This window comes from Gossypium arboreum, chromosome 12 (genome assembly GCF_025698485.1).
Source record: "Gossypium arboreum isolate Shixiya-1 chromosome 12, ASM2569848v2, whole genome shotgun sequence".
Taxonomy (NCBI): domain Eukaryota; kingdom Viridiplantae; phylum Streptophyta; class Magnoliopsida; order Malvales; family Malvaceae; genus Gossypium; species Gossypium arboreum.
The window spans coordinates 115,390,893-115,403,486 of record NC_069081.1 but is presented as its reverse complement, the minus strand read 5'-3'; the positions used below and the strand labels follow the sequence as shown (position 1 = coordinate 115,403,486).

At 30.0% G+C, this 12,594-nt stretch overlaps 2 long non-coding RNA genes across 2 annotated transcripts; both read left to right on the top strand.

Moving 5' to 3' along the window:
* Nucleotides 1–6,723: 6,723 nt before the first annotated feature.
* Nucleotides 6,724–7,213, top strand: LOC128285724 (uncharacterized). Its single transcript, XR_008276268.1, has 2 exons — nt 6,724–6,948; nt 7,170–7,213. It is a non-coding gene; the product is annotated as an uncharacterized LOC128285724 (long non-coding RNA).
* Nucleotides 7,214–7,498: 285 nt separating this feature from the next.
* LOC108482738 (uncharacterized) lies at nt 7,499–7,953 on the top strand. The gene is made up of 2 exons (XR_001870926.2): nt 7,499–7,593; nt 7,685–7,953. It is a non-coding gene; the product is annotated as an uncharacterized LOC108482738 (long non-coding RNA).
* The last annotated feature ends 4,641 nt before the right edge of the window (nt 7,954–12,594 follow it).

Here is a 12,594-nt window from a genome sequence, read left to right as displayed (position 1 = left end):
GATCTTGTACGGTTGTACCTGCTGGGATCAGATCTACTCCAAATTCTCGTATATAATTTCTCATTTTGTCACCATTAATAATATATGCATTTTATTAAGGGAATTATATATTATCAACAACAATACTATTATACATTATCATTGTGTAAAAAATTTAAAATTTATAAATACATACTTACTGATATTAAAATTAAATTGTGGTTGAAATAAAGTATCAACTAATTCTGAAAAGATAAAAAAACCGTCATGAGAAAAAGAGAGAGAGAGAAAGAAAGAAAAAGAGTGTCATCATCCTTTCTACCAAAAAAAAAAAAAAGAGTGTCATCCTCTTGTATATATATGAGGAGTTAGAACTGCCACGTGGGAACATCCATTGGTGGAAGATCATCTCGTTCTTTATTAGTGAAAGCTACAATGCGATCTCATATGTTTATAATGTGACACCTGTCATAGAGTGAGTTATTGATGGGTGATGATTATCCTATTCATTACAAAGTTTATGAGAGATGGTGAGTGGACCATACCTTTAACAAGGGTGTGTAGAACAATAGAAGTGCTATCAGGTGAGGGACTAATTCCGTGGAAATGCTTACTAATAAAGGTAGTATAACAATACTAATAATTTTATTTAAATATAATTAAATGTTAATTATAATTATTACAATTTTTTTCTCTTATTATTACAACTAAAACCTAATTCCTATACCTGCTAAAACTTCAAACTTGTAAATTATAATAAATATTAGCCTATGACACACGATGTAGGTAAAAAAATTTATAGCAATTATATTTAAGAAAAATTATATTAAAAATAAATAAAGATTTAGTTGACTGGTAATTAAAATTGAGATTTATCAATTATAATAACTTATGCTCAAATCTCTTTATACATTGATTTAAATTGATATTTATATATTTTATATAGCGTATAGAAAGAGAAAATATCCAAAAGATTCATTATTTTATAAGGACAGGTTTTAATTATTTCTCAATTAAGCTAGTTTTCAGTTAACTTGTAACACAAACTCGGTAAAATAAATTTACAATACTATAGATTAATTTATGACACATCCACATAAATTAAGACAGATGCTAGTATTATTTAAAAAGATATCTAAAATATATGTGTGAGAATTTGATACATTGATTGTGCACTTTTTTACTCCACTAACGGAGTTATAAATTTGTCACGTGTTCATTATATATATATTACTATGCTCTATATATATTTCTCATCAATTCAACATTGTATCAAATATTTTCTCAAAATATTTTTTAAAGTATATAAATTTATATGCAAAATATTAAAAAACTAAAAATCTAAAAAGCTAGAAAATCCAAAAACTAAATTTTTCTAAAATTACCTAAAAATATTAACTTTTATGTTTATTATTTATTTCAAAACTATTTATCTAAATTCATTATACATGGAGTAAACCAATTAGTTCGGTGTAGTTATCTCTTGTCTGGTTTTTCTTCTATCTTATCAATTTTTTCATCAACTTAAAAAGTGTTAACTTGGTTAATGATTTTAAGTTTAGTATTAATTAAGTTAAAACATGTTTAAATACTAATTAAATACAAGCCATCAAATTTAAGTGTTACAAAATATATTAACCCAATATAATTATCATACAAACTCAAATAAAATCATGATGAAGCAACATTTATCTTCTAAATTTGACAATTTTTTCCATGTTGGTCCTTAAACTTTATTTGGTTCACATTAATTTTAAAATTTGAAACTTTTTTTTAATTTGATCCTTGAACCTGTATTCAATAAGATGTGATAAGGTAACACTTTGAGATTTATCATGTCATCATTAAATTTTAAATATATATAATTTCTTTATATTTTCTATGTATTTTTTATTTTATATAATTTCTAAAAAATTTTGACACATATGCAAAGTGCATGCCGTTATGCTTTAACGGATCCAAGTTCTGGAGCTAATGTGAAAAAAAAAAAAAAGGACCAATTTGTATAAAGTTGCCAAGTTCATGGACTAAAAGGTGAATTGGGCCTATTGATAAAACCATAAAACGACGTGGTGTCAAGGAAACAAATATAAGTGATAAGTGGGTTAATGGCAGTTGAAAACACCGCCCAACTCCCTCTATAACCGCATTCAGGAATCAGGGATTCCCAATTGTCCAACACCAACGGCCAACGGAATAAGAATCAACAATGAGAATGAAACCATGGGCGGGATTTCTCATCTACATTTTCAGTCTCCTCTCTCTTCAGAGCGATGTCGTTTCAATCCAGATCCTCTTAAAATCTAAGCTCGAAAAGTGCGTGGAGAGTACGGACTCCCACCACGAACTGAATTGCACCATCAAGATTGTCATCAACATGGCCGTCCCCAGTGGTTCAGTGAGTGAACTTCCTTTTTATGGTAATAATTTAGGAGTTATTTTCTTCTCTTTTATTAATTACTTTTTAGAGTAGCGATGACGCATCGATCGTGGCGGAAATAGTGGAGGCGGAGGAGAATTCAACGAACAAGATGCAGACATTACGGATTCCGCCGGTGTTAACGGTCAACAAATCCTCTGCCAATGCTGTCTACGAATTAACATATATGAGGAAAAAGCAAACAATTGCACCTTATTTTTTTCAGTTTATTTATTCAGGATGTTTCTTTTAAACCTCAAGGAGTTCTTTGTTTAGACCCACAAATGCCAGCCAGATGCTGGTGTTAACGTTCTTAAGATATGTGAGAGGCAAGTAACTCTTTTCATATTTCGAGTAATGTTAGAATTTTTCTTAATTTACACACGAACATGATAAATTAAGAGACCGTCAGGTTTCTGGTTATCTGGAATGGCTGTGTAGGTTGCGGGATGAGGGCGGTCACATCATCGAGCATACTCAGATTGCTTTTTAACTGTTGACATCGTATTCTATCTTAATAGAATTTCATATTATGTGAACTTAACTGTTGCTTCGTCTTTCATGCTGTAATCACTAACTGCCTAGATAGTTACCTTTGCCTTTTTCCACGGTGGCTATAGGTGGATGTTCTCATATTTCTTGATATAAAGTGAAAGTTTTTGTTTAGTGATTCCTTGTGGTCCTCGAAGGCAGGTAACTTCATCTTGTGGAAACATCTGTGAGTGCTCCCTGTGTAATATCCTGATTTTGGGCCTAGTCAGAATAGTGGTTTCGAGACCACAAATTTGAGATAGAAATAATTTTTTTTATAATTATTTTGAGGTCTATGATATGATTGCATGATTGTATGAAAATTTCGTGAAGAATTTCTATGCATAAAGTGCTTAATTTGAAATTAGGGACTAAATTGAATAAATTGCAAAACTTGTGTTCTAGAAGCATTTTGCATAAAATTGAATTAGATTATTAATTAGAGGTCCTTACAGAGCAATTTGACCAATTTGTAAGTCTATGGACAAAAACTGGACATGGATGGAATTTTTGAAAAGTTTAGTAGTAAGGGCATTTTGGTCATTTAGATATTAAATGAAATTATGTAGTATAGGAAGTTGTAGATAAAACGAAATAAAAACGAGGTATCGAGACCTAGAATTCATAAACCGAGCCATAAATATTTTTAAAAATATTTATGGAGTGTAAATAAGTTAGTATTAAAGTTTCATCAAGAAATTTTAAGGTTTGATAATTAATTAGGTGAAAAGGACTAAATTGAACTAAGTGCAAAATTTGTGAGATGTGATTAAATAGCTTAAGTATTTAAAAAGATGGATTTAAAGAGCAATTAGACCCAAAGGTTAATGGCTGGACGGTTTGGGTATGAAATAAGCAAGAAAACAATGTGAACAAGGGGTAAAATTGGAAATAGCATAAAAGTTAGTAATTAAATAATGATGTAATTGAAAATTCTAGACATTTTCTTCATCTTTCTCAGCCAGAAACGCCGTAGCAGGTCTCTTATGCTGGTTTTTCATATTTTTGTACCGTGTAAGTTAAATTTTTACTTTTTCTTAGTAATTTTTATGTTTTTGTGACTTTTACAATTAGGTCCAATAATCTAATTCATTAGTTTTTGATTTGGTGGATGAAATTGGAAGTTCCCCTGGCTGAGTAAGGGCAGTTTATGATGAATTATTATGAAATTGAAGTTCTAATTTCATATTAAGGTTGTTTTATTAAATCATTTTGATAGAAAATGGTATTTAGGACCTAATTGTGAAAACAATTGTGAATTAGATGTTGGTGTTGAAATTCAGAATATCAAAGGTTGTGAAATAGTTTATAATGATAAAATAAAGTGTTAATTGAGAAAAATTAGTTCAATTTATGGGTGAATTGAGTAGGGACTAAATTGTAAAAACTGTAAATTTTGGGGTAAAAGTGCAATTTCGAAATTTGAACAGCATAAATTGTGAAGTGAAATAGAAATCAAATAAATGCTAATGAGTAGAAATAATTTATATTATAGATCAAGAGAAACGAGATTCAAGTCGTGATCGAGGGAAAAATAAAGTTTACGAGGAATAAGCTCGATTGCTAATATTTTATATCGAGGTAAGTTCATATGATTTTTAATAATGCAATGTGTAATTTAATGTTTTGAAATGAAAATTTCATGAATGATATAGTATATTATTGCATATAAAATGTCATTAAACTGTGATAATTGTAAAATGATATTTGAATAAAAGTACAAATTAAATGGAACAACGGACTTGAGTACTTTCATTCAGTGGCTAAGACGAATTGACGGAAAAGACCATGGTTGGACCATGGCAGCACGTGAAATGTGATTTCCGTATAAGACCATAGCTGGGTTTTGGTTCCGAGAAATGTGATATGTGCTTCAGTATAAGACCATATCCGGATATGGCATCGGTGTGATATGTGCTATCAGATAAGACCATATCCGGATATGGCATCGTGTGATATGTGATCCGTGTAAGACCATGGCTGGGCTATGGCCTCGGTATGTGATATATGACTATGTGCAAGATCATAGTTTTACTATGGCATTGTGATAATGAGGTACTCAATTCCGTAATCGTTCCCTAATTTGATTATGAACGAAAATATAAAATGGCCCGAAAAGATTAAGAATTGGCGAATACTATGAAAATGACACGATTTGGAATAAGTTCTTGATACTTGATGACATTGAGATTATGGATTATGTGTTCTTACCATGATGGATGAAATGATATTGTATGGATTTAGTGAATAATAGTGGTGAATGAATAAATATGGCCTTGGCAGTTTTGGGTTACTGCAGTAGTGTATATTTTGAAATTCACCATAAATTGTGGAAATTGAGTTAAGGGCTGAATAAAATATGAGATTAAAGCCTGATGAGTTTAGTTTCATATAGACGAAACGGTGCATGCAATTGGATTTTATGTTATAAGATATTTAAATTGTTGTGAGACAGAGTTTGAATGATTCGAGATCCCCTGTTTTGATTTTAGAAAATCATTAGAAATTGTACAAAAATAATTATGAGTTTTAATTTATATATTTAAAATCCTTATCGAGTCTATTTTCAAGAGGGATAGACGGGAACATCATCCAAGTCCCGAATTATGAGATAAATAGTTTTTAGTGAAGAGAGATCAGAACTGTTGGACAGCAAAACAGGGGAAACTTTAATGAATAAACTGTACTAAATGGCTGAACCAAAAATTCTGGAAATTTTATGGCAGAAAGGTATATGAATCTAGTTCCAAGGAAAATTAACGGAACTTAATTTGAAGTTCCGTAGCTCTAGAAATAAATTATTTAGTAAATGTATCTCGATAAAACAGTTTAAGCTGAGTATGTATAATTGTACAATTGTGGTGTTTTATCTTAAAAGCATGTTGGTAATTGCTTATTAATTTCATATGGACTTACTAAGCATTTATGCTTACTCCCTCCTTTTCATTCCTTGTAGTTTTGATAAGCCAGCTCGAAATCGAACGGTCGGAGGCCCACTCACACTATCCGTATACGATCATGGCGTAATGGCTTGTATATTTTGAGTATGGCATGTATAGCATTATAATCATTTTGTATATATGGTCTTATGATATGGATATTGAGTGGTATGGAAATGTTTGGTAATGATTAGCCATTGGAATGGCTAATTATGATCATATTTGGTGTTATATATGCTAAATTGCTAGCTAATCCATGGAAACCATGAAATAGGCAAAATTTACCATAAAATAGATCCATACAGCAGCAGTGATGTGAGTTTGAAAAATCATTAAAAATAGTAGAGATACAATTATATGATGAATAAAATATGGAATTGAAGAATTATTAGTCTATTTTCATATGGATGGAACAAAACAAGTATATGAGTTATATTTTATGAGAAGTTTAAATTTTTGTGAAATAGGGCCAGAGCGATTTCTGGATCCCCTATTCTGACTTTGGAAATTCACCATAAATTGTACAATGATAATTAGAAGTTATGCTTTATATGTATAGATTCCTTATTGAGTCTAGTTTTATTAGACACAAACGGCATAGTCATTGAAACTTTGTACAGGGAGATATCTGATTTGTAATACACAGAGGTCAGAGTACTCGAACCCTAAAACAGGGGAGACTTTAACTAATAAACTGTACTAATTGGCCCGACCAAAAATTAAAAAAAAATTTAGTAGATAGATATATGAGTCTAGTTTAAGGAAAAATTTACAGAATTTGATTTCGAGTTTCGGAACTCAAGATATGAATTTTTAAGCAACTATGACGCAGTTGGACAGCTTGTCCGAATTTGTTTAAGTGCTCAAATAAGTTTAGTAATGCCTCGTGCTCGACTCCGGCGACGGTCTCGGGTAAAGGGGCATTACACCCTGTGTTTTCAGCATCACCAAAATTTACTTTTGAATGCAGGGTTTAGTCAAATCTTATTATTCTCGCCTCTATGTTTACATTTGAGCAGTTGACAAATTGGTGAAAAGGAAGGCCAACACTGTGCACTGTCTCCGTTTTCCAGGTGATTGGTACTGCCTCTCACTTACCTTATATTCCCTTTTTTATTACTTCTCTAGTTGTTATATTGTTATTGTCTTGCTGGACCAATCCCTATACCAAAGGTTTAGAAGACCTCTGTCCCATCCATTAGATAATGGATGCTTTTCATTAGAATTTTTTACATTTTGACTTTTTTTTTTCTCTCATTCAGTTTAAAATTGTATATGTACTGATGATTTTCTTTCTGTAGGTTTATTTTTGAAAATGAGATTGCTCATATAAGTTACAACAAAACATCCTACTGTGATATCCAAAAATAATAATATATCCTACTGTGAAGTTTTTGACAATTGTATATTTACTCATCTGAATCTGAAAATGAAAGCGGAACTAAGAGCTTCACTTTCTTTCACAATTCAAAATGGAAGAACTCTTGCCTCTTGTTATTTCATGCTAGATAACAGTTTTCAACTTTGTACAAGAACTTAAGTGCAATATATTGAGGTATACTGTGAAGGAAAAACATATGTTTAAGTGGACAAACAAGCTTGATAAATATATATATAGTTGTTTCTGTTTTCTTATGATCTCTTGTTGCAACAACTTGTTCTAATTTCAGCTGTATGAGCTTTTTCATGCAGTTTGACTGCTCAAAGGGTGTCGCCCTCATGGAGGTATTTTGTCTATTTTTGCACATGATGTGTGTACGTTATTTCCATTCATGATTCTTGACAAATAATGTCATCAAAGTTGTGCATGTTGCAGGAGCAATTCTTCATTATGAAGCCCGACATTTCATCTCGATCTTTAAACTCTATCCAACAACTGATCAAGCAGCAAAATACTTTTGTTCTTGTAAAAGATTAACAGGAGGCTATTAGCATCTTACATGATGTGCCACATGGGGTTCATCATTACCTCCTTTTATATTTCCAACAATTCTAAGATCAGTGAGATTGATTTATTTCACTCAAAATGCTTTTGCTTGATATATTGAATGCACAGCTGTTCTGAAGGACTCTGAATTTAACAAAGTTGACAGGGCAAAGTGCGAATTTAGTACTACAGCTACTACTTTTGACAATGGATCACAGGTATTAGTTTTAAGTTTGAAAACTGCGTACATGTGGTCACTTCCTTGAGATGGAAATTTATGCTAACAAATGTTAGTTCTAAATGGTGTCTGAGTTTGCTACAATGATGCACTATATGTGCATTTCTTCTCTTTAATTTATTGACTGGATGATGAAAAGAAAACTTAAGATTTTAAGAATAATGCAAGAAGTTGAAGCATTCTCAGGGATACTCTAAAGTGCTGCAGTTTTAAAAATAATTGTTACGTCCTCATTAGGCATTTCTTCCTTTACTTGAGTACCGAAGGGAATAAATATAAAGGTTCAAAACAAATTGCATACTTCCGTTTTACCATTTTTTAACTTCATTCATTAGGCATACGTGTCAACCTTTTATGAGCATATGATAATTACTACTGTGGAAGATGGAGTTGTTTTACACAAACTTAAGATTTATGGAACAAATGTCATCAGTTTTACATTTTGTTTCAGATTACTCCTTTTCAACCGCTAAAGGCCAGCATAAGTGGTTGCCTTGAGTATCTAGAATAAAAATGAAAAAAAATGTGGAGACGTTTGGTAGACTCCATCACTGGAGAAACTTGCCGGTCATTTTGGCAATTATACATGTTCTAATTTCTTCTATGTATATGTTTAAATTTTATTTAGGTAGTGTTTGGAAAGCCACCTAATAAATAGGTTTAGGTATAATTACTATAATTACACAAAAATAGCGTGTTTAGGTAATTATTTTGATTGGTGAGTCCTACTGAATTGGATGTAATTGGAACATCCAGTTACACTTTTCAATATCTATTACTAGGGGTAAGAATTGGAGTAATTATATTATAAGTATGAACACATATTAGTGTTTGGGATGGTTATGACAAACAAATTATATTATAAAAATAATTTGTATATTTTATAAAATTATAACAAAAATATCGTATTATTTAAATCTTAAAAAATCCTAAAAATATTCTAAAGTTATGGCAAAAAGTTTAATATAAAAATAATTTACATGTTATAAAAGTGTTATAATATATTTATTTAAAACTTTATTGCGAACAAGTATTGACATAACTTGTGTCCATGCTATTTATTATACAAATAACATATTTATTCATAAAAATATTTATAATTTTTATTTTAATTTATTTATAAAAATAACTTTCAAAAGTTCAAAAAATTTATATTATTTACAAGTGTTATGAAATGTTATATATAATATAAATTTTATATTATTTTACTTAATTTACACATTATAAAAATATATAACTTGCATTAATTTTTCTTCAAAGTAAGTTTATATAAGTTTTTATAATTAAAGGTACGAACTATTTGGATTGTGAAGTCAAATATCATAAGTTCGATGCTGACTATGCAAATAGAAATTTTCTTTGCACCATATAGCTTGCGAACTTTTTAATTTGAGACATTTTAGGTTCTGAAATGTGGTTGAAAAGATATTTGCTATTCTAAAAAAAATATTCATAACTTCAATCATAGGTAAAATGAAATGATCCATACTTCAAATAGTATTTGGAAAAAAGAGATCTTAATAATTTTAATGATGCGGATTCAAATTTACATGATGATGAACTTAGTCAAAATCTAACAGATGATGATAATGAATTTATGTTAAATATTAAAGAGGGAATAACTCAGCTAACATGTATTAAAACAATTAGATAAAATTACATATGTTTATTTTTCTTATTATTTTTATTAGTAATAGCATAATTAAGTATTTTTTAGACTAAGAGAGTAATTTCGTTGACTTACTTTGTGTTATCCAAACATACCCTTACTTAAAGAAGCCATTGTGTCATAATGTACTTCCTATCCTGGGCAATTTACAAGAAAACACTTTTTTTTTTAATAATTACAGAAATGGGCCAACTTTTTGATTATTTATTGGAAAGGGTCGAATTCCCCAAAAGTGCTTCCACGTTAGCGCGATGTCAGGTGACATGTTAGCAAAATGCTCCTCCAGGGTTGCGTTTTGCCCTTTTTTTTATGGTTAGAATTTTTTTTGCATTTAGTGTTAGTGTTTAGGGTTAGGGTTTTAAGGTTTAGGGTTATGGTTTTTAAGAAAAATAAATAAATAAATTAGGGTTTTGGATTTTGGATTACTTAATTAAATTAATTATTAATTAAAAAATAAATTAGATTAGGGTTTAGGGTTATTAATTAAATTATGAATTAGTTTTTTTAAATAATTTTGTGTTTAGGGTTACAAAAAAAATACATTAGCAATAAAAAAATTTCTACAGTAGTTTCTGAAAAAATAAATTAGAGAAGACGTATCTGAAAAAATAATTTTGAGAAGACGTTTCTGAACAAATTGTGTCAAAAACGCTTCAAGCAGGATGCATGTCAGCAAAAGTACTGAAAAAAGCTCCCACGTGGGCACTTTTTTTTTACAGTAGTTTATGAAAAAATAATTTTGAGAAGATGTTTCTGAACAAATAGTGTCAAAAACGCTTCAAGCAAGATGCACTGTCAGCAAAAGTACTAAAAAAAGCTCCCATGTGGACGCTCTTTTTCTACAGTAGTTCCTATTTGGCCTAAGGCTATATATGAGCCAAATTTTATTCTCAGGATGCGTAAGTTACAGCAAAAAAAATTAGAGACGCTAAGCAGAATAGAAATTGAAGATGAGTGAACGTATTAATGATGTTATTTACTATAGTGGTGAGGTCCGTCACACCGAGAACGACGTTGTTTTTTTATCGAAGAATACAGTGCTACTGGTTTTTAACCAGAACATAGATTTGACAAAACTTCGTAAAAGAATTAGGCGTAAAATATTCGGAACGACGCCAATGAAAGTTTTGTCTATTAGGTATTGATTTTGTGCTTTTTTTGATCCCGTGACATATAACTCGTTCGACATTAAAAGTGCTCGTAGCTTGGAGGCAATGGTGTAAACTCATCTCACTATTGGATCACCCTATATTGAGTTATATGTACATTTTTTTTTGCTAAATGATGTATTTGCGACTTTGACATCTACTGCTATTAGAGAGGAATACACGACCCCTGCCCAACACTCCGTTAGTGGGTTGCAAAACACAAAAGCGCCTGTGTTTGGTAGCAGTATGGAATACACAACCCCTACACAACATGTAATACCCCAAAAATTTTTACAGTAAAATATTATCCGTGATATAGTAAAATAAGGAAATAAAGTGACAAAAAAGGAAATTTTGGGTTAGGAAATTTTGGGTTATGTCAATATTGGGAAGTATATTATGATATATTAATTCAAGAAAGGACTAAATTGCAAAGATGAGAAAAGTTTTGTTGCACAAGAGTAAATATTCAAAATTTAATAGGTTGAAGTATAAATATAAAAAAGTTGAAGGACTAATGGTGCAAATATTTTAAGGGTGGAATGATCTAGAAACCAAGGAAAATTGATGAATTAAGACCAAATTGAATAGGTGAAAAATTATTAGGGACTAAATCGTAATTTTACCAAATTAAGTGATGACTCAAGGATGGAATTCTAAAAGATCATGAAGGGCGAAATGGTCAATTAGTAAGAGAGAGAATTCTAGAATGTAATGATTATGTTGATGATATTTTAAATTAATTAGTTAGATAAATATTATTTTATTAATAGTTTTATGAGATATTTATTATTATTATATTATTATTTATTTAGTATAAAAGGAGGGAAAGATGAAGAATTATCATCATCTTTCCTTTCCCATGCAAACCAACGTAAGAGAAGAAGAAGAAAAGAAGTTTTTTTTTTTTTACAATTTAGTTCTTCCACCAAAAATTCATTATTTTCACCTAAAAATTGAAAGAATTTCCATAGCCATCAAGAGATAAAGATAGCAAGGAGATGATGGGGAGCAAGAATATCAAGTTGGATTCAAGAAATAGAAGCTGGAGGAGAGAGAAAAATCAAGTTAAAGATTGAAGTCAATAAGAAAAAGTAAGAACATCAAGATTTCAATATATTTTTAAGTTTAATATTGTTGAAAAAACATGGAATTGATGTTGATTTAGAGTTTTATTATACATGGTCTTATGTTCTGGTCATGTTAGTGAAGAGAAAATAAGAGAAAGTGATGAGAAATAGTGTAGAAAAAGAAAATAAGGGTGTTATAAACATGGTAATTAATATCTTGCACTAAAACAGTTCTGGACAGCAGCAGTAGTCTAACTTTAAAAAATCACCAAAAATTGTAGAAATCGAATTATAGAATGAATAAAATATTAAATTAAATATTATTGAGTCTAGTTTCTTATAGAAGAAATTATGTAAGAAATGGAATTGTAAATCATGAGATATAATAAATTTTGTGAGACAAGGTCAGAATGATTTCGGGTTCCCCTGTTATAACTTTGTAAAATCATAAAAAATTGATAAAAATAATTATGGGCTTAAATTTATATTTTTAGAATCATAAATGAGTCTATTTTCAATAAAAATAAACAGGAACATCATTCAAATCCTGTACGAGGAGATAATTAACTTTTATTGAAGAAGGGTTAGAACTATCAGATAGCAGAACAGGGGTAAATTTAAAGAATAAACTGTACTTATTGGCTGAACCAAAAATTCTAAAAATTTTATGGTAA